Source organism: Apostichopus japonicus, chromosome 3, assembly GCF_037975245.1.
Source record: "Apostichopus japonicus isolate 1M-3 chromosome 3, ASM3797524v1, whole genome shotgun sequence".
In the NCBI taxonomy this organism is placed as follows: domain Eukaryota; kingdom Metazoa; phylum Echinodermata; class Holothuroidea; order Aspidochirotida; family Stichopodidae; genus Apostichopus; species Apostichopus japonicus.
In genome coordinates, this window is record NC_092563.1 from 1,587,172 (window position 1) to 1,595,065 (window position 7,894).

General features: G+C 35.6%; 1 long non-coding RNA gene across 1 annotated transcript; it reads left to right on the forward strand.

Moving 5' to 3' along the window:
- The first annotated feature begins 308 nt into the window (after window positions 1–308).
- LOC139959439 (uncharacterized) lies at window positions 309–4,906 on the forward strand. The gene is made up of 3 exons (XR_011790115.1): window positions 309–591; window positions 1,481–1,678; window positions 2,624–4,906. It is a non-coding gene; the product is annotated as an uncharacterized lncRNA (long non-coding RNA).
- The last annotated feature ends 2,988 nt before the right edge of the window (window positions 4,907–7,894 follow it).

Consider the following 7,894-nt stretch of genomic DNA (forward strand, 5'->3'; position numbering starts at 1 on the left):
TGTAAGTTGTTATCTAATTGCATACCCCGGAAATAATCTGATAGTTATTAGACCACGTATATAAACTGTTATACAAAGCCCCTATCACTAAAACAATCCCGTAGTAAAGCCCTGACCAATCAACGGTCACTAAAACAACCTCTATCTGAGCCGCGACCAATGGGTGTCGACTCTGGCTCCCTACCTGTCTATACTCAGCAAGTAACATAGAATTGTAAACGCTCCACAAAGCCTAACATATACATGTGTATTTACGTTCCCCAAAGTAGACGCGTTGTTTCTACGAGCTCAACGGATTGTGGCCTCTAAATGTAACTTACGTAATCTTCGGAAAACAAAAACGATTTTCGCTACAAACTATATATATTTATAGATACTGATAGTGTAAGGATCTAAAGCAAACACACATTTTCGAATATATACTCTTTTGAAATATACTGTTTGAGCTGTTGAAGTTATAAACAATGTTGTCGTTCCTCGCATTTACAGTGTTACTTTTAAATGGCATGGACAGGACTTCGGCGACATGCAATAGTGTTTGTCATCCTTTCGTGGGGACCATACAGGATAAAAGATGTTCACAGACGTATCGTAAGTTTATGTACTTGCAAAGCTGCCTGCATTTTCACCTTTTTGTTATTAATTATTTTGTTCATAGGGTGACTCTATAGGCAGAATTTTGATCTTGTCATATTTATTATAGACCAATGAGAAAGGCAGTTAAACTTGATTGGCATAATAGTTTCTGTAACTGGGTGGGGAGGGGTGGGGGAGGGGAAGGCGGTATACGTGTGTCTTAGCTCAGTGTTGTTTTCTTTGCCTTTTTTGATAAACAATTGATTAGTTAAGGCCCTTGGAAATTAGAAGTCGCGCTTTGGGGGTTACAAAGAGTTGCTCTTTCCACAGTTTTGTACAAATGAAAGTCACATGCCTCACTGCCCTCGAATAGCGGCGCAACATACATATAGGTTGAGACTAGTGGACTATCCATTTATATCTGTCAGATAAGGTAAACAGGCCATATATATCGGTCAAGGACTATATGTATTCATTCATTGTACCATATTTTTTATTTCAGTCTTCGTCTTTAATCCTATCTATAGGTACAACAGTCATTAATTGAAGTTTTTCTACCTTATGTATTAATTTCAATATCTGGAATGCTCCTTTAAGGCCAAAATCGCGCTCTATAGGTCTAGTTGTGAACCGGTCAATTCATCATTTCATTTTCACCAGAAATGCAACGAAATAGTTTGTAAAACATTCTAAATAAATATGAAATTTGAGGCAATCACAGTTCTTCTTTTCTCATCTGTGTCGCTTCTGAGGAATTGACTGTTGGTTTATGTGCTACAGACTAAGTATTCCAGCCACTTTCGTTGCTGAGCTTGTGATACATATTCGTTATTGAGTCATTTTCAAAACGTATTAAACAATTGGTTATATTTGTCATCCTTTACAAATCACTTATTTTCTGTAGTGTTCACAGCCAAAGTGTTGCGACCAGTTATCCCATCAAGTAACCCGGCTACGACAAGAGAGTACTTAGTTGAAGTCATTCATATTTACCACGGACCGCATGATATGTTGCCAGGAAGTGTCGTAACCATAGCAACACCGAGAGCACTGTCAGCGTGTGGAGTGTTACCAAATATCGGAATGAAATACTTGCTTGGATGTAAGTTGATCGAATCTAACTAAATCATAGAAAGGAAGAATGATTTTTAGGACTAGAATATTATCCATCCATTCATCCATCCATCCATCTAGCTATCTGTCAATCTATTTTAATTATTTATCTATTTTCAGCTTTCAAGGGTAAACGTATTTAGCGATACAAAACGCTAATCTTACATGAGGCCCTCAAACATTATTTACAATTAAGGAAATCGTAAATTTAAACTAAATGTAAATAATTAAAAGAGTAAAATAAGAATGAAACACAAAATAAAATCATGAAAAAAAATTGAAAAAGAAGTACAAAGAGTAGGTAAAACATATGAAGGTCTGGTAAATACACCATTACAAAAAAAAAATGAAATCATTTCTCAATCACTATCTACCTGACTGTCTGTCTGTCTATTAATACATATATAAAACTGGTCAAACCAGTTCCAAAAAGGGTTTTATCTCGAAAAGGTGATATTTTGTTACAAACTTCCGACGTTTTATTTCCAAACGTCCACATTTTAACACGAAATTTTGACATTTCATCTCAATATTTTGACAATCCAGCTCAAAATATAAAATGGGGGATTTTGAAACTTTTTATATTTGATCGGAAAATGTTGACAAATTATTTCATCAATTTCGAATTTTATCTCAAAAGTGTGATGTTTTATTTCAAAATTCCGACGTTTTTTGTCAAATATACATCTTTTAACACGAAAATTGACATTTGATCTCAACATTATGAATTTCTCAACATCGGCCTTATATTTTGAAATTTTGACGAATTATACGAGTAGAATAAGGTTAGATTGTTAGATTGTTCTTTTTGTGTCCCTTTTTTGCGGGGGGGGGGGGGGGGGAGTGCCTACATCATTTCATCTTCCACTTCTTAACACCGACCTTAAATTTTTCTTTCTTGTTTTATATCATTTTATCTTCTATTCTTCCTCAGCAAATACTTTCATAGCGAAGACAGTTAACGCACAGGGACAGGAAAGCGCATCAAAGGGACGAAATTCAATTGTTGGTACAATTAAAATTCGGCTTGTGTGCGATACGTTTGAAAGACTTACCCAACGTGTGAGAACGTTTCTGCAAAGAGGTGCGTGCCAAGTTGCCATCGAAGCTGTATGATAACTGTAGTTTTGACCACTATTTTAACATCTTCGATATATCTATTTCCATCTACGTAAACATATCATCGCCGCACTGCAATGTATCTTTATGAAATTAAACAACTACTATAAATCAGGTTGGAGGTTATAGATTTACAGGAGCGCCGCTATAATGTAATATTTTAAATGTGAAATAATTAGAAATAATTAACTAAAACGACAGGGATATATCATATTAGTAAACCGTAAACAGAAAACTGACTGTGGAATGGATTTGTAAAAAAGCACCATGTGATCACTGGGTCGAATCCCGTACTACCAACTATGTTTATTGCCCTTCAATTTGAAAATCAAAGTAGCATATATACTGCATGGCATTGATTATACGATGCACGTTCGAAATACCAAATTTAAAGCAGCATTTTGCGTCCTTTTCTATGGTTTTTCTCAACCTCACTGATTCCACGATACCATAATACATAACTAGCTTATCTATTCAAATCTTACTTCAAATGGTGGCATAAAAGTCGAAAAATTTACATATTTCAACTGTGTTTTTCTCGAAGATATTTTCCGTTGGGATCCAAATAAACCTCGCAAATAATATGAATATTTAATGCTACGAACGTCATTGGCCAATACGTAATACAACACCATGCTTGAGTGTGTAGATTGTCTATGGCATTTGTACCAGGGAGCTCTTAGAGTCCAGCTCGCTGATTGGTTGAATTCAAACTAGTGGGTTGGGGGAACTGTTTGCGATTATTATTAAGTGTGTAATTTGTCGGTGAACACTTTTTCATTATCTGCAAATGTCCTTAAGTACTCGGCAATTAACGCTTCGGGCAGGGGAAAAACTTGGCTAATATCTTAGTTTGCTGTTTTGTGATTGATATATGTCAAAAACTCGAAGGACAGTTGTCAAAAAAGTGGAAAACGGCGACAAAACGCAAAATGCATGCTATAAAGCATCACAACAAACTATATACTACGGGAACAATAAGAGTATGTTACCGTTGCCAATGGATGTTAAGGTCGCCATCGGAGGTTCCTGAGGGTGCCTTTGGCATACCAGGAGCAACAGGTTGGAGAGGGGACAATGCGATCACTAGTTCGAATTCCATTCATAATTATATATACTAAAATTTATTTTCTCTGTAAAATTTCAAAATGAATGTACGTGGCACTGACTTACGGTGCGCATTCGAAATTTTCAATGTTGTCAATAAATGCATTTTTCAACTTTTAGAAGTGAAGACCTTTATGGTTGCGAATGACGTTGATAGGGTAGAAGCGTCAGAGCTGCTACAGGGGAGTTCGGGATTACTAACGGCAATAGTATCAAGAACATAACGTATCAATCTTTGTGAAGATGTTAGAGTATAAGAAACAAGAGAGTTTAGGATTGATAATGATCAGATCCGAGTGTATATAGTGTTCCATTGGTTGTTTATCTTAATAATAAATGTCTAAGACTTACTATTTACGTGTTATATAGGCCAATATTTAAAGCTCTTGAGTTGTGCCAGCAGCGGGCTACACCATTTTGGTGCAATGTTTAATATTTTGTCAGTTGTGATCTTTTCTCAATTTTACAAGGGTTAAACCAGACATTGTTTAGTAGACCTGTAGTTTAACTTAAAGTTATGTTGGAGAGATTGATAAATGAGCAACGATTGCAACAATGCACCATTTCCAAATTTTGATAAGCAAATTAACTAGTTATATGATTATTTTAAAAGGCAGATATTAAAGAATAAAATTCCCCGTAACATTGTATGTTTTTTTTTAAACTTGCTGAAGTCCTTGATATTGTCCGAGGAATCGCCAAGTAATATTAAATATCTGCTACTTTTTAAACTCTATTATACCTAAATTATTTCCTAACATTCACCAAGATGTCATCATAACCGAAATCCTTACGTGTTTTAACGTTTTAGGGGAATAAATGAAAAAGGAGTTTAAAATTGTATATAAATTGGTTAATATTGTTTATTGTGACGATGGTACAATCGTTTCAAGGCAGCAATGACGATCAACTTAATAATTAATTGTTTTTAATGTATGTATGTATGACGATGTTGTGACTGTTTGATAATAAAAGACGTGTGGAAGTTTGACATATATGCGACAACATTGTGTTATTTTGGCACCATCGGTGACAAGTTTGGATCATCAGCATCTCGTATTTCTAGGGTCCTATTGACCTTCTGTCCTCTGTTTAGTTTTAGTATAGAGCCAGGCTTATATCACAATTTGGCGTAAACAAATATAATTTTTCATGTAATTCAATAATTAGAAGCAGATGTGAGACTTTCCTGTTCATGGCTGGAAGTTTGTCTTTATAACTTCCTTTTGTTATAAAGTTTTGGCTTTTAGTTACCAAGATAAGCTATAAGGGAAGGAAAACACACTGACTTAAAATGACCCAACCGAGTTAAATGCTAGAAATGCAAAAAAAAAACTCTGTTGAGAAATGTCTTGAGTTGTATGTGGTATATGCTTTTTAAAGATTTGAATGCAGGGAGGTGATTGTTATATTTCTTTCATTTCTATCCATTTAACGAAATTAAAATGTATTCAAAATAATTGAAATATATACTCTAGCCTATGGGATATTCAGGCGGCATGCACTGCAATGTATAACTTATGTATAGGCTTCAAGGGCACGTATATTGGCAACAAAAGTATTCCACACTGTTAGTTGAACTTCTTCTCAATACTATAGTCTCTTTACTTTTTTCTTTTTCATAACCTCAATCCACCGTTAGCCAAAAATATTAACCAAATATAAAAGTGCTAACAATAATTGGAACATAGTTAAACATAGAAAGAATGGTAAGGAAATGTGCTCAACGTGATTAGACTTTACTTGCGTAACGATGTTGTGATTGAGTTAATTGTGATTTGAATAGTTCATTAGTAAGATTAATATTCAGTTTTAAACAAAGGCACACCTTTGTTCTGGATGGATTAAAATGTAACTATGTTGTGATTATTTATGCGCTTGTCGGTGGTATGTGTTGCTTGGGATGTGTATTGTATATGTGCATGTGTATCGTTAGTTCAAATGGAGTGTGGACCAGGCTAGGATGGGAGTGAGTACTTAGAGTTCGCAAAGACAAGACGTATTTTCATCTTCTTGATGTATCCAACGTAGAAACGAAGACGTTTCAATCTTGCTTGTTCGTCTAATTATTCTGCTTATTATACACTCCTTACGTGTAGTGATAGACATTACCCCCTTTACTGGATTTTATATATTTGTTCAGTGGCGTAGGAAGGTACTTTTGAGTGGGGGTGGGGGGCTGAAGACTGATGGCCGGCCTGGGGAGGGGTCTAAGGGGAGGGGATGTCTCCCTCCCCTTTGGAAATTTCTTGCATTTCCAGGTGGCCTTAGATGCAATTTGGTGCTCCAAATGAGATTTTTTTCTCATTTGGAAATGAAAAAGGGGTTTTCTGACTTGCGAAGCGGGGGGGGGGGGGGGCGGCGGAATGATACTTCCGCCCCCATATTTTTCACTGCCCCCCGGTTCCTACGCCCTTGTATTTGTTACAACTTATACATCGATATATGCTGAAATTTATATTGCCTTCCTGATATTCAATACGAACATATATTTTTATACAAGGGATTTCAAAGTCGAGGGGAAGATTGAAATCCATCGTTTACGTTTAGACAAAAGGAGAGAAAAAAACCCTCTGGAACCGTTCTGTTTTTCAAATTCTACGAACATTTCAAAGTAAATCCTTTAAGTTTAAAAATAGGAAAGCCCATATAGGAAAATATTCTTGTTTTCCGTTACACACAATTATTATTACAACAAAAAATATTAAGATCATTGATTACCTGAGTGGCTTTATGGTAATGTACCATAGCCTAATTAGATTTTATGGACTTTCATCTTTTTATCGGCATAAGAGTTTGTATCTGAATAAAGGCCTATATGTATATCTTTTCCATCAATTTAATATAATAGTATTAATGAATTATTAGAATATTAGTCGTTATGTAGGCTATTGTGTTTCTTAGTAATTCCGTTTTCTCGTTCGATCAACGTCGATATTCAGTTTCTTTACGTCAAGGTATACTTTTTGAAAACATGATAATTGATTTCCTCAAAAATCTCAATATCTGACCGGGTTGCGATCCCCCCCCCCCCCCAGCGCGGTAAAGGCCATCATTTGCATACCTCGCTTCTCATTGGCTGGGTCTTGCACTTTTAATGATGAATTGGGAAGTTCTCGCTCATACGCAAATGTACACGTACGTGTATGTACAAACATGTACATACACGTGCACGCAGTACAACGTAATTCGCATACACGTATTGTATGAACTGGCGACTGTCTTTAGAAGACAACTTTGTTAAAAAAAATTGTTAAAAAGTTTTTTCTTTGCTTTTGCGCGGACTTGTTTTCGCACATGTACATCCATAAGTTCGTAAAACAATACTGCGACCATGGACTGTGCGTGTACACGTCTCATTGTAGATGACTGTCCTTCTTTGAAGGTAAGGATTAATATACGTTTATGATCCAAAACTGAAAAGCCAATAAATTGAATAAATTTAGTTTTGACAAGGGTGTAAAGCTTCGAAGTGATGGTGGAACTTGCTGTACAGATAAGTACTGCGATGCAATGTACGCAGATTAGTGGTCAGGCGTTTTCTTGCTTCAAAACTGCATAGAAACAGTGGACAGCTTGACAGTTTCTGGTTGACTTTTTACTTGAGATGCTTTTTAATTTAAAACTGATAGACTCTTATTTTTGAGCATTGATTTGATTTTCAAAATTATGACCCTTGAACACGGTTAATTATGACCCTTTCGCACGGTTTTTAGATAATATAATACGAAAGATATAGGCCTAATAATTAGTCATATAAGTAGTACCACTGCCACTGTGGATTATATATAGTTATTGCGCACAGACATTGTCTTACGTTTATATTATATGGTGATATTTTGTATCATCTTCAAACTGTTTCGGTTTGATTTAACTTCTTTAAATTAACAGCAACAGATTTGTGCGATGTTTAACCACTGATCCACTACACCCTCTACTCAAACGCGCGCATTCTGCTGCTATACCGTTTTCTTTTCTG